Source organism: Cavia porcellus, unplaced genomic scaffold (genome assembly GCF_034190915.1).
Source record: "Cavia porcellus strain 051 isolate PalLab524CR breed Dunkin Hartley unplaced genomic scaffold, mCavPor4.1 scaffold_10, whole genome shotgun sequence".
NCBI classification, from domain to species: Eukaryota; Metazoa; Chordata; class Mammalia; order Rodentia; family Caviidae; genus Cavia; species Cavia porcellus.
Genome location: NW_026947493.1, coordinates 51,207,995 through 51,229,638, shown reverse-complemented (window position 1 = coordinate 51,229,638; position 21,644 = coordinate 51,207,995). Strand labels below are relative to the sequence as shown.

At 33.4% G+C, this 21,644-nt stretch overlaps 1 protein-coding gene across 1 annotated transcript in view; it reads right to left on the bottom strand.

Annotated features, from left to right (window-relative positions):
- Hnf4g (hepatocyte nuclear factor 4 gamma) overlaps positions 1 to 21,644 on the bottom strand; it is a 127,682-nt gene that overhangs the window by 63,104 nt on the left and 42,934 nt on the right. Inside the window, exon 2 of the mRNA XM_063257475.1 lies at positions 18,736 to 18,794. The gene's annotated coding sequence lies outside the window, so the exon portion shown is untranslated. The remainder of the gene's footprint in view (positions 1 to 18,735; positions 18,795 to 21,644) is intronic.

Here is a 21,644-nt window from a genome sequence, read left to right as displayed (position 1 = left end):
GTCTGAAATGGAAAATTTCAGAAATAAATACTTTTCATATTTTAAGTTTTTCACCATTCTGAATACCATGGCAAAAATCTGACACAATCTTGCTCCATTCCATCAGGAATGTGAATTTTTTTTTGTTCAGAGAGCCTACCTACATTGTATATTCTACTCATCCATTAGTTATTAACCATGTTACTAATTTGATCGATTGTCAAGGTATCACAGTGTTTGAATTCAAGTAATGTTTCCATAGAAACCTAATATTATATATCACAACAGCTACATTATTTGCTTCACCTTATCTTGTCAGGAAGACATTTATACCATTTTACATCACCATTACAGAGGTAAATACAGAACAATAGTGTATATATACATATACATATATATATATATATATATATATATATAGAAAGATTAGAGATCAATACTACATTCACAAACTTTTAATATGCTATATTGTTTTAATCATTCCATCTTATTAGTTATTGTTATTAATATGTTTTTATGCATAGTTTATAACCTAAACTTTATCATAGAAATGCATATGTTGGAAAAAGAGCTAGTACATGTAAGCTCTAGTGCTATCTGTGATTTCAGTCCACCAGGTATCTCAGAACATGTCCTCATCAAGTAGGTAAACAGGAACTACTTTTACATGAATATGCTAAGACTCCTAACTCATTGTCATACTTATTTTTCAATAACTTGTATATAAATAGTATTATCACTATTTTAATTTCACTTTATAGTCAAAGAAACTGAGAGATGCAAAGATTAAGCTATTTGCCTATAGTCACAGAGCTCATAAATGGTGAAAATGCACCTAAGTGGTCCACATTCAGTAAACATAATGAATTTTAAGGATAAATGAGAAGGGAAGGTTCTTAGATTGTCAGACTATGAGGCAGTATAATAATTCTACAAGCTACAAAAAGCACTAAAATAAGTTTATCCTTAACTTTAAAAGTATACACTGCTCCTGAGCCTACTAATGTAGAAAGCTTGGGAAGAAGGTAACATGAACCACAGATTTCTTTCCTTTAAGTATTTTTAATTTGTGTGTAATTTTAGGCATCTAAATGTGAGGAATGGCAATCTACTTAACTTGCTTTGTTTATGAGATATAAAAGTGCATTTTTCCTATCTAAATTATAGACATTAAAAATATTCTGGTGGGCTGGGGATTTAGCTCAGTGGCACAAGTGCCTGCCTGGCAAGTTCAAGGTCATGAGTTCGATCCCTAGTACAAAAAAACAAAACAAAACAAAACAAAAACTTCTGGTTCAGAAAAGTCACAAAAGAAAACCTAAACTTCTGTAGTTTAACTCAAAAGGAAAAAGTTCTTGCAATTTTTTTGAATATGGACTCTACTACATTAATGCAAGTGAATTAAGAATGTACATTTAGGGATTTTTTATTAGTATAAACTATTTTCTCCATCATTTTTTGAATACCTTAAACTTTTTAGGTTAAAAATGTGCCAATTGATTGCCAAGCTGGATGGCACTTATTGGGGGACAGAGGCATATAAAAATTCATGATATTTTGTAAATAATATGTCAGAAACAAGGACCAGTGAGAAGAGACATAAACCTGATACTGACAGGGAAAAACTTGCTTACAATATAAAATAGCAAGAAGGGATTCCTCACGAAGGTGGTGGTAGGTACATACTCTGAGGCCTTTCAATATATATGAGACGGACGAAAGTACAAGTAAGTCAGATAAGAAGAAAAGAGTTCTTTACAAGGTGTCCAACTAATAAATAATTTACAAAGCAATTTAGCAACCTCAGCAGGCACCACTTACAAGGCTGTGGTAGGGAACAGAGTCTATATTTGTAGAGAAGAGTAGAATCAATACAAGGAGTAAGCTGTCAGTTTTTTCTATAGTGTCAATATCTCAGACTAGCTACTTTCACTGGTGCTCCTGTGGAAACAATTTCTAAAAGTATACTATTGAGTGACATGCTGCATGGATTAAATGATTTACTTTAATTCCCTAACTGCATGTTGAAAGACCAATAGCCCAAAAGGAAAACGAGAGAGCCTGAGGACAACACAACCTCTAACGGTGTGATCTGGGAATGGTTTATACTTAAGAAAACCCTCGTGCTATAGCAAGATTCATCCAGAACAACAAGTCTAAATGAGAAGTGGCCACGATAGACTTATAATACCTGGCTACCCAGAGGATCATTCGCAATACTGAGAGATCTGATTAAATAGATTTATTGGTCAGCTTTTCTGCCTGTAAGTTACCAGATAAAAGGGTGATTTTTATGTTGAAAGAGCAATGAGATGTCTTAACTCCCTTGTAGTTAATACTTACGTGTATGTGTCTTATGAGACTCAAGCAGGACCCTAGCACTTCATAATTTAATAGATAATTATCTTAATGAATTAGAAGTTACAGAAATAAGTATAGAGCAACAGACAGATTTGGAGACAAGTATATCAAGAAAACACTGTCTAGTCATGGAGACATGATAAAGACATCGATTTTTCCACTCCCATTGATATGTGACTTGATCCTCTAAATAAAGGATAAAATTTAAATGAACTCTATTCTATCATACCATGAACAATTCCATTGTTATAAACATCAGTTATTATTTAGTTTTAGAGTACATTGAAAATTTGTGAGCTATTAAGGTATAGAACAAAATTTGCTTTTAAATTGAAAGGCAGCAAATAAATAATGAAGTAATATGGGCTTTTAAGAATTCATTTCCTCTTACAATTCAGATTGTGCCTCTTAGAAGTATTTACATGACTTTTATAAGGTGGAGAAGCCAGGAACAGTGATATTCACTTGTAAATATGACATTTTGGGAGGTAAAGGCTAGTGGATCACAAGTTTGAGTCTCACCTGGGTCACTAAGAAGCCATGTCTCAAAAATAAATGAATAAACCAGGTGGTGTATTCCTGTAATCCCAGCACTTGTGAGGCTAAGGCAGGAGGACCTTTGTGAGTTTAAGACCAACCTGGACCACAAAGTAAGCTCAAGGCCAGTCTGAACTGCATTGCAAGACCCTCTCTCCAACATAAATAAATAAATACATAAATAAAAAGTTCAGGGCCGTAGCTCCATGAGAAGGCACTGAATTCAATCCCCAGCGTTGCAGCCCTATGCCACCAAAAAGTAATTAGGCCTTTTGTAACAGCAGGCTAACAAATGCTTGAGTTCTAGGATTTGTGAGGTTCCATGGTGGCCCTTAGGGGTTCACAGCTGCTGCATCAGAGGCTGTTTGATTAGTGCTGTCAGTTCCCTGACTTATTCGAGTCGGTAGTGAAACTGAGGGTGAACAGTAGCCTTTATTGAATTCCGTTTCTGCAGGGTTTCCAGTGGGTTTGTGGGATCTTGTGTGGCTTGAATGAAGTCTTTTCTGCTTCAGATTTCTAAAGTGTTTTCTGCTATTTTGACAAAATTAAGAATAAGACAAGACCACCTACTTTAACATTTTTTAGTAGAAAAAATGACACTGTACATTCCATTCAAGTTTTGAGAAAGTATAACGAGGTAAAATATCAAAGACATGGAGATAAAAGTTATTAACAACAACTGATAAGGGTTATGAGTTCCATCTCCAGTATCAAAACAAAACAAAACAAAGCAAAGCACCCCTGATAAGAGATGAGTGGGTGGTGCAGGTCCACAGTCCCAGCTCTTAGAAGGCTTGGGAAGCAAGATCAAGAGTTGGAGGCCAGGCTGATGTCCTAAGCTAAAATGTAAGTTTAAGGCCAGCCTGAATTACATAGTGAAATTCTGTCACAACAAAACAAATCAGTTAATGCTTGTCCCCAATTCACATCTGTAAAATGAAGAATTTGCCCTTATTAACCCATAAGATCTGAACCCAGAGCCTAGTATGCTAAACATTTATTCGCTCTATCACTGAATTACATTCCTAGGTTGCTTTGAACTTCTAAGATTGTATGATTCAATGAGAGGGGGGTAAGAGTATATTACTATATAGTCCAGACTGGCCTCAAACTCATGATCCTCCTGCTTCAGTCTCCTAAGTGCTGGGATTACAGGCATACAGCACTGCATCGAACTCAGAGAGTAGGATTCTAAGGTTATTGCCCAAAATCTTCTTATATACAACATTCTTTTTTGTTTGTTTGTTTGTTTTGGGGTTTTTTTGTCTTTTTCATTTTTATCGGTACCAGGGATCGAACTCACGACTGCCTGCTTGCAAGGCAGGTGCTTATGCCACTGAGCTAAATCCCCAGCCCCCTATATACAACATTCTTACAGTGTATGTAACACCAGCAATTTCTGAATTAAAACAATGATGGAAAGATAAGTATTTCATAGCTTTTCTTGTGTAAGAAACTCAAAATATAAATTTAAAGAGCAAACTAGAGACAGATGATAAAAAATAGGGGGGTAGACTTTATAGAGATCTGGATAAAAAGGCAGAGAGAGGGGCTGGAGGTTTAGCTCAGCGGCATAAGCAGGCAGTCGTGAGTTCGATCCCCAGTACCGATAAAAAGGAAAAAGACCAAAAAAAAAAAAAAAAAAAAAAAAAGGCAAAAAGAAGGTAAGAAGGGGAAGTAACAATAATCACACTATTATTATTATAACAATAATTAAGCTACAATAAGTATATGTAACAATTTCCCCAAATGGATGTAATTGTAAGTCACAAGCATACACCTAAAAAATGTTTTAAAAATATGAAAGAGATGGTACCATAAGGGTGAGCAGAAAAGGAGAAAGTTGGAGGTGATGATTCAGAGTTTTTCAGACTAATTAGCATATTTAAAAAACTTCAATTAAAATGATGGTTACAGGATTCTGTGAATATAGTAAACTACTGAATTATTTTAAATGGGTGAATTGAATAGTACATGAATTATACAAAATAAAATCTCTATTAATTGACCATTAATGGTAGGATTTGAGGACACAAACAAAAATATAAAACATGGTTCTTAGTTTTGAAAAACTGATCTAGTTTTGTAAAAAGACACATAACAGATTAATTACCATCAGCGGGAAAAATATTCAAACTCAGTGTTATGGTTTGTATCTAGATGTCCCCCCAAAGTCTCATGTAGTCAAGGAAGAAGTCTTTTCAGAGCTTTCTAAATCTAGAATTTGGTATCAACTCATGGTCAGACACTGAGATTAAAGGTGTGAGAGCTACAACTGCCCTAGGGCAAATAGCCTGCATACCATATAAGGGATAGAAAGAGACATGTTCCTTCCTCTATTATTACTTTTGTGCTATCAACCACCATGAATGGTTGCCCCTCTGCACTGTGCCACTCTGCCTTGGAACCAGCCAATTATGGATAAACCCTTTATAAACCATGAACTAAATAAACCTCTTCCCCCTTTAACTTTGAGTGTCATGTGTATCGTCTCCGCCAAGATAGAAAAGTAATTAAGACTCTGAAGTTATCCACAAAGTTTAGAGGAAAACTCATACTTGAAGACTGAAATGATTATGGCATTGGGTTAAACAGAGACAAGAATGGGAAGATTGTGATTTGTAAAAACAAAGAAAAGTAAATACTTCGTGTTTGAAAGACTAAGTGGGAAGTATGTGTGGATAAGAAGAACAGAGTTATTTGAGAGATGGTTTATAGAGAGCACATCAGGAATATTCAAATTGGTTTACCAGAGCGATTGGAAACCATTAATTTTTTCTTAAGTATGTGCACCTTACAGTGTGCACAAACCAAATGACAAATTTTTAAATCTCAAATATAACCTAAAAGCCATAATGTGGTAGATTCTAAGTCTAAGGGCATATGTATTTAAAATATTATAACAAAATAGAAATAAAACAAAAAAAAAAAATGCTGAACCACACATATATGTAAAAAAGTCCCAATTCAATGTGTATTTGTAAATAGGTTAAGGATTATTCTGAAGCAAGAATTACCATAAAGGCAATTAAATTTTATGCAAATGACTGGCAAACCATTTATCATTGAGAGAAAAGTGTACAAACACACACCCTGGTTTCTAAATTTTGATAGTTTTCAAATTTTTCAACTGCAAAGTGGAATTTTTAAAATATCTAGTATTTAAGTTCACTTGGGGACTATAAATTTTCAACATCAATCTTCCAATATTAAACATTTTTTTAAGTTGCTCTTTGCTTGAGTTTAATCAGGTTTCATTTATAAAGGTAGAGCTAAGCTAAGCTCAAGTTTTGCAAATAAACCAGAATAAATCATTTCTAATTGAACAACAGTGTGAAATACTGTTAAACAAAAACTATGGTTTGTGGGTATTATTGTCTTTTCCCTATGTGCTTAGTTCACAACTTTGCATATAACTCAGCTTGAACATACAAGTGAACAAAGGTGAGAGAAAGGTCAGCCAAGTCATTTTATTTACATCTGCTTATTAGAATGAAATAAGAGGACTATCAAGAGTCAAGTAAAAAGCATGCTGTTACTATATTTAAGGGAGAAGCAAAAGCTATACACGTGGAGAATCTGAGAGAAAATAATAAAGTCTGTTCCCAGGGACAATGTTTAAAGGAAGGACAGCCAGGTTCTAGTGAGGTAAAGGCCAAGAACCTAGTATAATAGTCAAGAAATAGCAACTGAAAATTGAATCCAGTCAAAGCAAGAGTTGTCTTTATTCACTTATTCATAAGTCTGACAGTAAGCCTTGACTGAAAATAGGAGACTCAGTGTTCATATCTGATGCGCTGGTTCAGGCAAGATGGGCAACAGACCTGTGGGACACACTAACTGTGACAATGTCAGTAGGAGGGTGGTAACCATAACTTATCAAATGCTAACTTTCAAAATACATGTCCCTGTCTCACAAAAACTATACAGCAAATAAGAACGGACAGAGCCCAGAGCTCTTCAGAGTTTTCCTTTATTTGGACCTATTTTGAGAAGAGAGATACTCAACGTGGCAATCCCAGGAAGGAAAACCAAAAGAAAATGTATGATAAAAACTATTGAAATACACTTTAAATCATGTAATCCAATAAATGAATTCAGCAAAAAAGCAGGATATAAATCAATATTAAAATTCAATAGCTATTTTATACACTAATAGTGAACTGAAAAAGACTTCATTAAAAGAATTCCATTCAAAGGGGCTTCAAAAAAAAGTAGGGCTCTAACCAAGGAAATGATAGACCTATGCAATAAAAATTTCAGAACACTAGGTCAGGAGATTAAGACATCTGGACATAGAAAGGCCTCCCGTGTTCCTGGATTACAAAGTTAATATTGTCGAAATGGCCAAAGTATCAAAAAGCACTCTGCAGATTGAGTATAATTACCATTAAAATTCTGATGACATTTTTCACAAAACTAGAAGAAAAACAACCTAAAATTCATGTGGGAAAAGACCCAGAATAATCAAGAATTCTTCAGCAAAAAAGCAGACAAAGCTGGAGATATTACAATTTCAAATTATAGCATGATGCCAAAATGGTATGTACTGGCACTTAAATAGACACATAGACCAATTGAATAGTATACAAGACATAAAAATAAATTCACGATTATTATCTGATCCACATAACTGGTTCTTTATAAATGTGTCAAAAATATTGTTGGAGAAATGATAGCAAATGATTCTTGGAAAACTGATACTCACTTGTACAAGATAAAAAGTAATCTCCTCTCTCTCACAGTATACAAGATTCAACTCTAAGTGGATCTAAGTGCAAGACCTAAAACATTGAAACTGCTAGAAGAAAATACAGGGGAAATGCTTAAAGTCTTAGGCATAGGCAAAAAGCTTCTTGAACACATTACAGGAAATAGCAAGAATCAACCACAGGACAACATTAAATTAAATTTTTTTATACAACAAGGGAAACAACTAACAGAGTGAAGAGGCAGCCTAAAAATAGGAGAATCTTTACTAGCTAGTTTTCCAACTGAGGATTAATATCTATATTGTATGAAAAAACTCAAAAAATATTAAAACTAAAAAATCAAATAGCCCAGATCAGTTAAGTTAGCAAGTGAGTTGAACGGACACGTCTCAACAAAACAAGTACCAATGACCAATAAATATATTTAAAAAGTTAAACATTTTAGTTCAGTTGGAAAAACACAGATATACATGGTAGTACACAGTTTTAATCCCAGCACCCTGGAGGCTGAGGCAGGAGGATCACCATGAGTTCAAGGTCAGCCTGAGCTACATAGTGAGTTCAAGTCCAGTCTGAACTACAAAGCAAAACACGATCTTAAAAATTAATTAAATAATTGATTAAATAGAAAAATACAAATCAAAATATCCATACAATGAGAGGCTAAAATTTTGAGAACTAACTCAAAGACCCCAGGTTTAAATTCACTGTCCACTTACTAGACCATGACTAAACTATGACAATTACTGCTGCAAGGAAACTTGAATCTACTAGAGAACATAGAAATAAAAAATTACAACAAAATGATTAATTATAATCAGATTTGATACTATGAAGTAAATTCAAGGTATTAAGAGAAGATTTAACCTGGGTCATAACCGGCTCTGTAGTGATCCTGCTGAGCCTTGAAGCCAGGCACAGAGACAAACAGAACAGGAAATCTCTCTGCAGAGCATATTCTAGGAAAAGCCCTCAAACTGTTGGGAACTTGGTGCATAGAAGGCTCAGGACTCTGAAGTACATTTTCATTAACTACAACCATAAATGTTACATGTCTTATATATTTATATATCATGATGGCATAAGTGAACGAACAGAAAAAAGATCAGTTTTACCAAATTTTATTTCAGTAAGGGAAAAATCTTGCATTCTATCCAGCAGTCATTCACTTCTTTAAATTAAATATCCTATAATTTTACTTCGGAATCTGCAATAACATAAAAATAATTTGATAACACAATGTGGTGTTTCTACTAAAGGATTGTTTTTATCAATGTTGTTATTACTGACAATGACATTAACACACAACAGTTGAAGTAACTATAGTTTACACTAGCTTTGAATAAACCTGTTTAATCTTATTATAGGTGCTATTGTAATAAATTCTAAGATATTATCTAATATATACTTCATTTTTAAAGTATCTATGTGCTGTTTAAAGTACATCATTTTTCTTTTCAGGATTGTTTTTGTTGTTGTTGCTGTTTTTTGTTTGTTTTGAGCAAGGCTTCATTATTGAGCTCAGCCTGGCCTTGAACTGTGTAAGTCCAGGCTGGCCTCTAACGCATGGCATTTCTCCTGCCTCAGCTTCCTTACGTGTTGAAATTACATACAGACAAGCATTTTTTCTTATTTTTAAAGCAAAAGCAAATTTAGATAAATGATGTTGAGCTGCAGTGAAAAGTGGCCTGGGAGGCATATTTTTTCGGGGAGAAAAGAGGAGGAGCAACTTCAAGGCAGACTGTGAGGCCTTTTGGCAAGAAGCAGAGGGATCAGTGTAACAAAGGCAGAAGGCACAGCAGGTGCCTTTGGGACTTCCCCAGTAAGGTACAATACGTGGATGCCTCTTTTAACAAAAGAACTCTGCTCACTTAATGTTAATAGACCTGTTAAAGAGAAAAGGTGCCGAGCAGAGTAAACAAACCAGGCCATCAAAATCACTTCAGGTATTTACATTTGTGTTGGAAAGGGAAAGTGATCCTCTCTTGACCAACCTATTAAAAGAAAGTCAGGGAAATTTCTTTCTGACCCATGCGAAATGAATGCACATCTTAAATGAACACTTTGTTTTAGAACTGGAATCAATTTTGTAATTATTATAGTAACGTAACATGATAAAGTAGGGACTAGTTCTTCATACTGAAAAGATGTTTGAGCGTAAATATTTCTAACTTTGTATCATGCCGATGCATGTCAGTCCATTTAGATGTGTTTAATCATTCCTGCTCTATGTGCAGCCACTAGGAAATACTCTTATAGAGTGATAAGCAGAATAAAGGACTAAAGTGAAAAGTTCACTAGGAATTACTTCAAACAGCAAACAATAATAAAATGATAGTGTAAATAAACACTATCACTGTGACATGTCAAATCAAGATATCAGTGCTTCACTTGTTTGTATAGTTAAAATTCAAACACATTCTTAGTGGGAAAAAGGAAGCATGATTGCCAGGAGAGCAGTATTGGTGTTCTAGCTGGCAGGTGGTGAAAACTGCTCAGGAATAACATCTACAGGAAAATCAGACTCCAATACAAGAGATCTCTTTGAAGACCTACATGAGGATATCACACTAAAATCCTCTCAAGTTCCTAGATAGATTTTCATTTCTTCTAGGTAATTAGCTAATCTACCCACTATATGAGAACTCTAAGACTAGCTTTAAGTACACTCTTATTCTAGGAATTTTTTTTTTTTTGTATTGTACTGCAAAGAAACAAGCAGAGGACACTCTGAAGTCAACAAAGATTTTACCTTTGATGATGATCCACTTATAATTCACTTATCTTGACACTGTCACATAGCTCTTAACAGTGAAGTTTGCATTAGAATTTTGAATAAACTTCATGATTTAATGCAAGCTTATATAATAAAAAGACATTTATACATTTTAAATAAGTGTCACTGTACGTTCCCAAATAAAAATGCAATTAATAGGATTATGTTCACGTCGGAGGATAAAATAAGCACTTCTCGTGCAGGCCAGTGGTATATATTATAGAATATTATACATTTTTGCTTCTTTGTTTTGATATTTTATACTTTCTATTTTTACCTTTAAAAATAGGGTCTCTGTGTAATTCAGCTTGGTCTTGAGCTCACTATTTAGCTCCGGTTGGCCTGGAACACACAGAGATCCTCCTGCCTCAGGCCCTTGGGAGTGCTTGGACTACAGGCATGTATCAACATACCCAGATTATACTTTCTATTTTTAAATGAATTTTCTCAACTTAAAAAATTTTATCCAAACTTTCCATGTGAATTTATTTGCAATATTGATCTGAGGGTTCCCCATAGGAGAGCTTCCAGGAAGCCCATTTAAGCTGTGTCCCCTCTCCATGCAATGCATGCTCCAGGGAGCACCCTGACAACCTACCACAGTCTTCACTTACCCCTTCACCCCAGCCTTGCCTGTGTGATTGGTCCCTGTAAGAATGAAAGATGGTAACTCCTCAAATGCACAGTAGCCAAGGTAGAATGAAGAGCTAGTAAAACGCTTCATAAATAGTACTAATATGCTGTTATTAAAAGCCCAGAAAAGAGATTTTTCTTTTTAACTGATATCTAAGATGAAATGAATGTCTGTTCATCTTAGAGGTGATCGCAGAGTTGAAGCTTGAAAAACAAGCTGAATTTTGGCTAGTGACAATTGTTAAGTGGAATTCTGTGAAAAATGTGGAAGGTGAGGCAGTTCTAGAGGTGAAAAAGACACAAATTGGTAATTCCTGTATTTGACTCAAGCACAGCAATTAGTAAGAATGAAATGAATCATAAAATATTGGGAATAACGATACTTAGATGTACTTCTAGTTCAGGGCATTTTCAACTTTTGCCTTATGGAAATATCTTCTAAACAAATTTCACTCCCAGAACCTGTAGATAAAAGCCATAATTGTGTGAAAGAATAAGGCACTCTGAATCTGGAGGAATCTAGATAGAATTGTTTGAATACAATGGTCTAATTTCATACTTTGATAGGACTTAGAGAAGTGAAGTTATATGACCAAGGTCATTACTAGGACTGAAAAAAAATCTTTTACTTACTTTGTGATAAAATGTATAATGCTGTGAACTATCTTAGCTATATTTTTCTGACAAGGTTAAGGGGAAATAAAATCATTTCAGATATCATTCATTGATAAATTATATATTTATAAATTAACAATATTTTATGGTTCTATTAACCTCTACTTATATTTTGTTTTAACTGTTATCTTTAGTTTTCTTCTTGGTTTCATTAATAGAAAGTCTTTTTTTAAATGTAAAACTAAAAATCAGATAGAATACCTGCAGTTACTGGAGTAGAGTCCCGCTGCAGGTTATAGGTTAAAGTAACAAGTGTTCTCTCTTTGACAGTTTTAACAGTGAACAGATAAGGCTCTACTACAACCTCCGCTGCTGCACAATAAATATAATTATTTTCTCAAATTTTGAGTTAATTTCACTGTACACATTAGATATTTCTCAGTTATTGTTACTAAAATTTTGTGTTATCAATTCTTGATGAATATTCTATTGTTTTTATCTATTATCTCATATATAACATAAATAAGAAAAATGTTACCCATTAGGTAATTAAGCATACCTTCAGCAAAAATAATATTGTTCTTAACTCTCATCTACACAACAAAAAATCTAAAAAGAATAGAATTTTTTCTGTTATGCTAATCATGAGACTTTGTAATAAACTTTCCCTTTCTTAGGTAATATAGTAGATCTTAATTAATTTTAAAGTTTTATTAAAGAGTATTATACTGTAACTGATATGCAAATAAATTTGAAAACATTCAAGTAATGGATAACTTTCTAAAAGTATAGAATTGATGAATGTTATAGAAATTTAAGAGAATAGTTTCTTTCCTTTGTTTTTCTTATTGTAAGATCCTCCTGACAACCTACGTTGAACAAACACAGAACACTTGTTTAATTACCTCCTCTTATCCAGTTTCTGACAAATAAAATGTTTATTCAACAAATAATTACTTAATATATATAAATTTATGAGTCATGAGAACTTCTTTTATTATTTTCATAATGGTACAAACCCAAAGAAAACCACAGCCTATCAAAACAATTGAATCCTGGATTATGTATTTCATTATCATGAATATGAGTCCCACTTTAAATATTTAAGTACTCAGAAAAAAAATATTTTTCTTTTGTATGGAATATTTTTCTCTCATTTTCTCTTGTTCTATATCCTTTCTGCTTCTTATCAATGTTTCTAAATATGGTCAATTAAAATTAGCTATCTTCAATTTCTATATATATATAAAGCAGTTGAAGGATTTGATTCTAACTACAGAGTTCAATAAACTATTGATAAAGGCTAATATTTCTCTTTCTCTATGGTATAGTTTCAATAAATATTTTAGCTTAAAGTTAAATAACTTAAAGTTCAAACTTGAAAAATAGACCTAATAGTCTTTCTAAAATGTAGGCTCAGCAACAAATGTAATATACCATGTCAACAGAGCCAAAGACAAAATTCACGTGATCATCTCAATAGATGCAGAAAAAGCATTTGACAAAATCCAACAGTCATTCATGATTTAAAACTCTACAGAAAATCAGAATAGACGGTCTTTACCTCAATCTGATAAAAGCTATCTATGACAAATCAACAACCAACATCATACTGAGCAGACAAAAACTGAAAGCTTTCACTGTAAAATCAAGAACAAACGAGGACGTCCACTATCACCACTCTTATTCATTATAGTTCCGGTAACACTAGAATAATTGTACAAGATATATATATATATATATATATATATATATATATGAATAGGAAAGGAAGAAATTAAACTATCATTATTCACATATGACATGATACTCTATGTAAAAGACCCCCAAAAACTCTACCAAAAAGATTTCTAGATTTAATAACTAAACTGTAACTGGATACAAAGCCAATAGTCAAAACTGAATATCATTCCTGTACACAAACAACAAAGTCACTGAGAGATAAGTCAAGGAAATCACACCCTTCAAAATAGCATCCAAAAAAAAAAAAAAACTGGAATATGTAGGAATCACTCTAATAAAGGAAATATAGGACCTAAATACAGAAAGTTACAGTACTCTAAAGAAGGAGATCAAACAGGATATCAGAAAATGGAAAGATTACATTTGTTCAGGGATAAGAAGAACCAACACTGTGAAAATAGCCATATTCCCCAAACTGTTATACAGATTTAATGCAATTTCCATAAAAATACCATTAGCATACATCACAGGACTAGAGAAAATATTCCTAAAATTCATCAGGAACTAGAAGAGACCTAGAATAGCAACAAAAGTAACAAAGGCAAGTCAGGAGGCATCACAATCACTGACTTTAAAATTATACTACAAAGATACTGTGATAAAATCAGCATGGAACTGGCAAACAAAAAAAAAAAAAGGAAAAGAAAAGAAAAGGAAAGGAAACAACCTGAGGACCAGTGGAATTCATTAAAATATGCAGACACAACTAAAACACACTCAGTCACTTTATGTTTAGGGGCCAAATATGTTCACTGGAAGAAGGAAAGAGAGCCTCTTTAATTAATGGTGCTGGAAAAACTGATTCTCTACATGCGAAAGACTAAAACTAGACCCATGTCCAACAGCATGCAGTAAACTGAAGACAAAATGGATCAGATATAAATATTAAACCAAAAATATAAATCTATGGGAAGAGAAAGTAGGTAGAAATCTTGAAGACAGGCCTAGGCAGAGAATTTGTGAACAAAACCCAGACTACGTGAGTAACACTTCAAAGAATCAACAACTGAGATTTCATCATAATAAAAAGCTTTTGCACAGCAACAGAAATCACTTACAAATTGAAAAGATAATCCATAGAGCGGAAAAAAATTTTAGCTAATTGTCCCCCAGATAAAGGACTTCTCTCTAAAATATATAAAGAATTGATTAAAAAACCAGATCTCTCAAATCAAAGACCTAATCAAAAATGGACATCTGAGATGAATACACACTTCTAAAATGAATAAATACAAGTAGCAAATCAATATATGAAAAAGTTCAACATCACAGGGCATTTGAGAGATGGAAATTTAAAAAAACAGTGAGATTCCACTCCAATAATAAATGCTGAAGGGGCTATGAAAAAAGCAATCCCTCTCTGCTATTGGTGGAAGTGTAGAGTGGTACAACCACTGTGGAAATCAGTGTGAAGATTCCTCACAAAACTTGGATTGGAGGTTCCGTTTGATCCGACTATTCTCCTTCTGAGTATCTTCCCAGAAGAATTAAAAACACTATACCACAGTGATATATGTGCACCCGTGTTTATAGCAGCAAAATTTGTAATAGTCAGATCTTGGAAACAGCACAAATGCTCATCAACCAAGGAATAGATTTTTTTAAATGTATTTTTTATACAATGGAGAACTACTCAGCCATAAAGAACTTGAAATTCTTATAGATAAATGGATTCAACTTGAGACCATGCTCATAAGTGAAATAAATCAGACTCACATATGCATATATCATATTATTTCCCTGGTGTGGGAAATTTAAAGTGAGATGCTATTATTTTAAAATAATACACAGTTGTTGTGTGCTAAAATACACAACAGAAATTGTGGAATGGGAAGAACTTGTTCAAAAGGAAAATGGAAATAGGATGGGTGAAAGGGGAAGATACAGTAGGGAAAAGGGAAAAAGTCCTAGTCAGTTGTACTATTAATGTTTCTTAGTTCATTAAAATGAGACATTTGTGCTAATATTGGTTGGAGAAATTTTTATGTCCATATCTTGTAACCTGAGCAAATATTTTAAAGATAACAACATGTAGTGTAATAACTATTTTTATTCTCTTATTATTTTGTTATAAAATCTTGTTTTATCTTTTTCTGTAAAATAAAAATATAAGTAAAAATAAATAGAATCTAGACTTGGACCTTGGGGGGGGGAATATATATATATATATATATATATATATATATATATGGTATCAACTCCAATAGTTTCTATTTTAATATCAAGAAACTCTTTTAGGAATACTTAGAATTCTTGAAACAAAAAATACTCAAAATTTTTAAACAAAATTCCCATTTCACTCCTATAAACTGTAAAAATGGAAACAAAATTAATAGGATGTTCATAGAGAAAAACTTTTGAAGGAGCCATTGAATTATAATGCTAAATATTCATTGGTTCTACTTTAAACATAAATAAGTCAGATTAGCAACTACTACACCTACTACATCAACAAAACACAGTATTTTTTAATTTGTTGCCTACTCTGGCCTGTTAATGATAACCTCAAGTGATGCTACCACCTCAGCCTTCTGAACAGGTGGAGCTACAGACAAGCAACATACCTGCCCCCTACTAAACAAAACTTTCATGCTTGATCTTCAAATCAAATCTACTTGTCAAGCCTAGAAATAGTTGCTCCTTAAGCCTGGTGTTTCTTCCTGAGGAAATAGCCTGTCTCCACTGTTTTGTTCACCTGGTCCTAGAAGGAATGATTGGCTCATCTGGTTTGCAAATTAGAGAAGATGAAACAGATTCCTAGCTTCACCTAACCTCTCTTTCTTTGGGAAATAAGCTTTGTACATAGAAGTTCCCACAGACAGTTACATGAGAAGAATTTTTACCATCCATTTGTTTTGCTTTGTTTTGTTTTGATGTGCTGGGTATTGAACCGACAGGCTTGGAGATGCTAGGCAAATGCTCCTCCACTAAGCTACATCCCTAGTCCTATCATCTGAACTCTCGATGAGATACCACACAAGCAACCTACACTACATACAGAAACAAAACAAAGACAGATTTTTAAATGTACTTGAATTACACTACCTCATCACGAATGCTAAAACATTGCTGGGTTAGCTTTTCAATAAGTTCAGCTTAAAAAGCGTAATGAAACCAATCTAATAATGAGTAATTGATACCAAGCCATATACTCAAACATGGAAGTTCAATTTGTCATACAAACTGAAAACTAGAAAGCAACATATAAACTGCTGGTTAGATATGTGCTACATCTATTTTAATTCATTTTCTAGAATAAAAAAACTTACTTCTATGGTTTATTGTAAGTGAAAAATAAGACCAGTAAATAAGCATTTTCTTCATGGCACTTTATAGTAAAAATAATAACTGATTAAATAAATAAACTCCTGGAAGCTGTAGATTTTAAGGACTCATCAATATAACTGATCCATGATTCATTAGTGGGTCATAAAATAAAAAGCTCAATAAAATAATCATAAACTCACATGTTTATTTAGTTCTGAGACTTAAATGATGGACCTTTGTACCTGACCATGCCTAGAGACAGCCTCTCACTGCATACACTCTGGCACACAAACACACTTAAGATTGTGTTTTCTCTTTCTCTTTGCTGTGTATACTGATATATGCATGTTCATAGACAATATCTATAATGCCTGCTACCATGTGTTTGCCTTAAGAGACAACAAAGTGGCATAATTTAGTTTAATTTAAAAATAAATAATTTATGGATTTTTAAAAAGTACTGCTTTAGTTTTTTAAAATTTTTTGTAATTCTTGCCTCCTGAATTTCCTTTGAACATCACGTAAACTCAAAGCAAAAGGAAAGTTCAACTAATGCAAACATGTTTCAACTCTTTGTAATTAGATTTCAAGATTTCTAAAAGTATTTCATTACATAGTTCATTTTAAGTAAAATACCGCCAAGAAATGCAACACTTTCATACAAAGTACAAACTTATTTCTAACTTTTAATTAACATATAATACAGAGAGTAGTCAAAGTTTTCTCAAATAACCATAATGACATCACATGGTGGTGCATGCTTGTAACCCCAACACTTTAGAAAGCTGAGCAGGAGGGTTGCAAGTTTGAACTCAGCCTGAGCAATGTAAGAAGACCTCATATCTAAACATAAAGGGCTGGGGATTCATCTCTATGCAAAGGCACTATACCAGATAAAGTAAAAAAACAAAAACAAAAACCTCAAGTACTAACTAAGTAAAGAATGTGGATCTTAGAAAGCAAAGTGAATGTTTCTGAAAATGTAAAAATGACAGACACAAAAAGTATTAAGCTCTTGATACATCATTGATTAAAAATACTATTTCAGCCAGTCTTCAACTTAAAAGATTTGTTTATTAAGTCTGTGTTTATGGAAGTTTGTGTTACTTACACCCGTAGCTATCCCTTCTTCTGTAATCCTAATCACTAGATTTTAAGAAGAGTATCTTCCTTTTAACATAATCTCTTTAAGATTTTGGTGCCTTCCTTTGATTCATTTCTAGTTTATCTCTAGAATCCTGTTTCAGCTATTGCTGGCTGACCACAGATGTCTCATTTTTCCCTTTTCCACTCACAATTTTTAACCTCATTTTATTTTACCAAGGCCTAAGGTACCTGACTTCTCCACCAGTAGCCACCAGTCAAAGCCATAATTTCTTTATCCAGAGCTACAATTTTGTTGTAGTTCTCTTACATGACCTCCAGAATTTCATTTCAAATCATCAAATACTTATGACAGATGAATTAAAATTAACTGACATTGGGACCAAGTACATACATAAGTGTATTTCTCCATTTATGTTTTCTATATGTTTTTATGTTTCTGTTTCACGTAAACCTGAACAATTTTCATGATGTAATGACATTCTGAACTTTTATATATAAATCAGTACCCACAGAATTTATTTCATTGCTCAGTGATGAAGAACAACACATAGTTCACATTCTTAGATTTTGTAAATCTTCTTCCTTTATCTAAAACTAATTCAATTATATATTCAATTTTGCCATTCAGTCACTCAATTCAGAAACAGTTTTTAGCTCCATTCTGAGAGTTAGGCACTTCTTTGTGCACTAGGAATGTAATGATCATGAGCAGAGAAAACAAGTCACAGTCATCACGGAGTTTACAGTGTTCTTTTCTCTAAAAGGAAGGCAATCCAAGCTCCTATCAAAGTATTTACTTATTGTACTCATTTCATGGACGTATCGTGATATTTTGCTTTTCCCCATATTTTATATGTTCATTCCATGTACACATAAAGGCTCTACTCTGCCTAACCAGAGGATTCTTCATTATCTTCATTTGGATCCTATATCTTTACTTAGTAAAAAAAATAAAATAAAATAAAAAACAAAAAAACTGAGCTCTAGTCTTGGCTTTCTACTTACCAATTTTACAAGTTCAGACAGGCAAGTCATTCAATTTCTCTGAAACTCAGTTCCTTCATCTGTAAAATTAGAACATGGGCTACATCAGCAATTTTCAAATTTGACTGAACAAAATTTTTAGGATTCAGTGCAATTTCCAAAACATGACAGGAAGGAATGTTCTCCCAGAATGCTTCAGATGAAGCCTATACATTTGCTCAAAAGAAATAATTATAATGCTAAACACTTTTTAAATGATTAGATCCGTGATTCTGCAGTCATGTTTCCCACCTTCTCGGTCACCCAAATTGAAGATGGAAAGGAAAAGAAGAAAAGAAAATAGAAGAGAGGCAGAGCAGGAAGAGGGGGAAGGACAAAAGAAGAGAAAATGCTGAAGTTACTGCTACGTGTAAACATCAGCAGCACATGTACCATTTTATTTTTCAACGGCTCTGCAGATAGGCATTGTGCTCATATTACATAAAAGAAAATAACGCTCCAAAAGTTTAGATAACTTGTTCAGGTGTTATAATTACAAAGTAGTGAGGCAAAGGTCTGCTCTCCCTCCATTTTCCCAAGCTACCTTTTTAAGAAGGTAACATTTCATTGTTCTCTTATGTAACCTGACTTAATCTTCACAACTTTGAGGGAACTGATTTTATCATTATTCATATTTTTCCAGTTATGAATGCAAAGTTCAGAGGAATGAATTTTATCTCCCCAATGTCAGAGTGATTCAGTGAGGCATGGATTAAATACCTAAGGCCAGGATTAAGTCTCTCAATTCATATACAGCTTTGTTTCCTCCACACCGTATTGCTTCCTTTAAAAAAAAGAAAAATGGGGAACTAATGAGAAGGAAAGAGGCATAAGATACAGGGCAGGTGGGAGAATTATAAAAATCCACTGTTTACTTCAGAGGGCAAATGAGTTAAGTGAGATAATTTAATGGAAAGCACCTTGAAAAATCCAACACTCTTCAGTATACAATGTTATTATTAATTATGCAAATAGACATCACTGAGGATGACATTGTATGATTTTGCAAAATTCTGAGAGGTGACTGGAAATATAAAATAGTTCTGTTTGAATTAATTACCTAGCTAGCCTACAGAAAGTGATACAAGAGGAGAGCAGCCTGACACTCTGAGGTTGTGATACAAGAGCACTTACTTATACTTGCTCTCTGCTCATGATATACAGTCCCTGCTGGCAGCGGAATAATTCAAATTTTCAATTTTTCTTGGATTTCATCACAAACTCTATCAAAAGTATGAAAGTCAGTATTTTAATATCCTTGTATGATGTGAAAAATAATAGTATGCTCCACTAGCTGAACTCTTAAAGCATTTTTTATTTTGATTGTCTCCCCATTACACCGAGAGATTGTCAGCATTTTATCAGGCAGATCACCCAAACAAACGAGAACATTATTAAGGTTCCAGCAGCACTGTAAGTCACTGAGTGTTATGAGTGATTAAAAGCCTTGCAGTTGTGACAAGGACCATAAGGAGATCAGACAAAGAAGTTACATATCTTTAAAAGGAGGAGAAAAAGAAAAAAAAAAAAAGATCAGAATGAATTAACCCTTTGTATTTCGATCTAATGCCACAGCATTATTTGATCAATATTTAAAGCTGTATGTGAAGAGATTCCATATGAGGAATAAATTCCAAAGGTCAAAAGAATAGAAAACAAGATTAATACAGAATTACAGTTATTGCCTTGACACAATGCCAGGATGAAGAAAATTATGTTTAATATAACAAGACTCCCTGGTATTAGTAAAACAATACCTATGTATTTTGTAATTTCTGTTGAACGTAATTACACCTTCTTGGTTCACTAAATTATTTGGAATTAAAAATATATTTCCATTTTACTTAACATCCACAAATCTTTTAATGAAAAGCTTCCTTTTTTGCCAAGCATTGCACAGAACATTAAAAATAGGATACAAATTAAAAAGAAAGAAAGAAAGAATTCTCATTGGAGGAATGCATGATCTAGAGTTGAAAAGAAATGGGTAAATTAACTTTCACAATAGAATGTAATTGAAAAAAAAAATATATATAGTATACTATTAAATGAAATGATCTTACCTTCCATACAAACAAATAGTATATTTTCACAAACAGAAAAGAACAATGATTACTATGGAATTTTTCTTACATATCAACTGAATTTTATAAATATCACATAATAATTTTAGAATCAAAAATTTAAAAATGACTGACATAATTTTTTGTATTAAGTGACCAGCCCAGGGGTCATGCTTGCTGGTCTGGCACTGTAGGCACTGACTGCGCTGCACTCCCCTTCTGTATGATCATGTGAAACACATTTGGGCAACATCACCCAGCAGAAGTCAGCTGACTTCAGATGAAAGTCACAGAAAGCCTGATAGCAAAGGTTAAATTGGTCTAGCTTCAGAAGATGAACTGGGGTTCATAAGAGTAGTTTACAGGGGATAATACTAAAGGCTGTGACAAAATCATCTAAGAAATAAGTCTGGAAGTCAGTATTTCATGTAGCTTGTGCAGTGGGAAGGGCACATAAAAACCAAAGTCTCCCCAGGAGAGAAAACAGTGGGCCAAACTGTAAAAGCTCTTAAACGCTTTTTTTGAATTTTATCTAGTAGTCAGTGGACAGAGCTTAGCAATTGAGGCCTCTAATTCTGAGAGTTGTTTCCATGTCTTTGTCCTGTCTGGCTCCAGATTTTTCTGAGATAAAAGTCACGAATAAAAATGAAAATTCTCAGTGAAATAAAAATCGAGTGAAGAGACTGAAAATTGTGTTTAGCTAGAATGGAGATTATGCTCACCAATTGCATGTAAGGATGGGAAAGACAAAAACAAATGAAGATAATGCAAGGAGAGTTGATGATGAGAAGTTAAGGGGCAACAGATCGGGGTAAACAAAGAATCAGT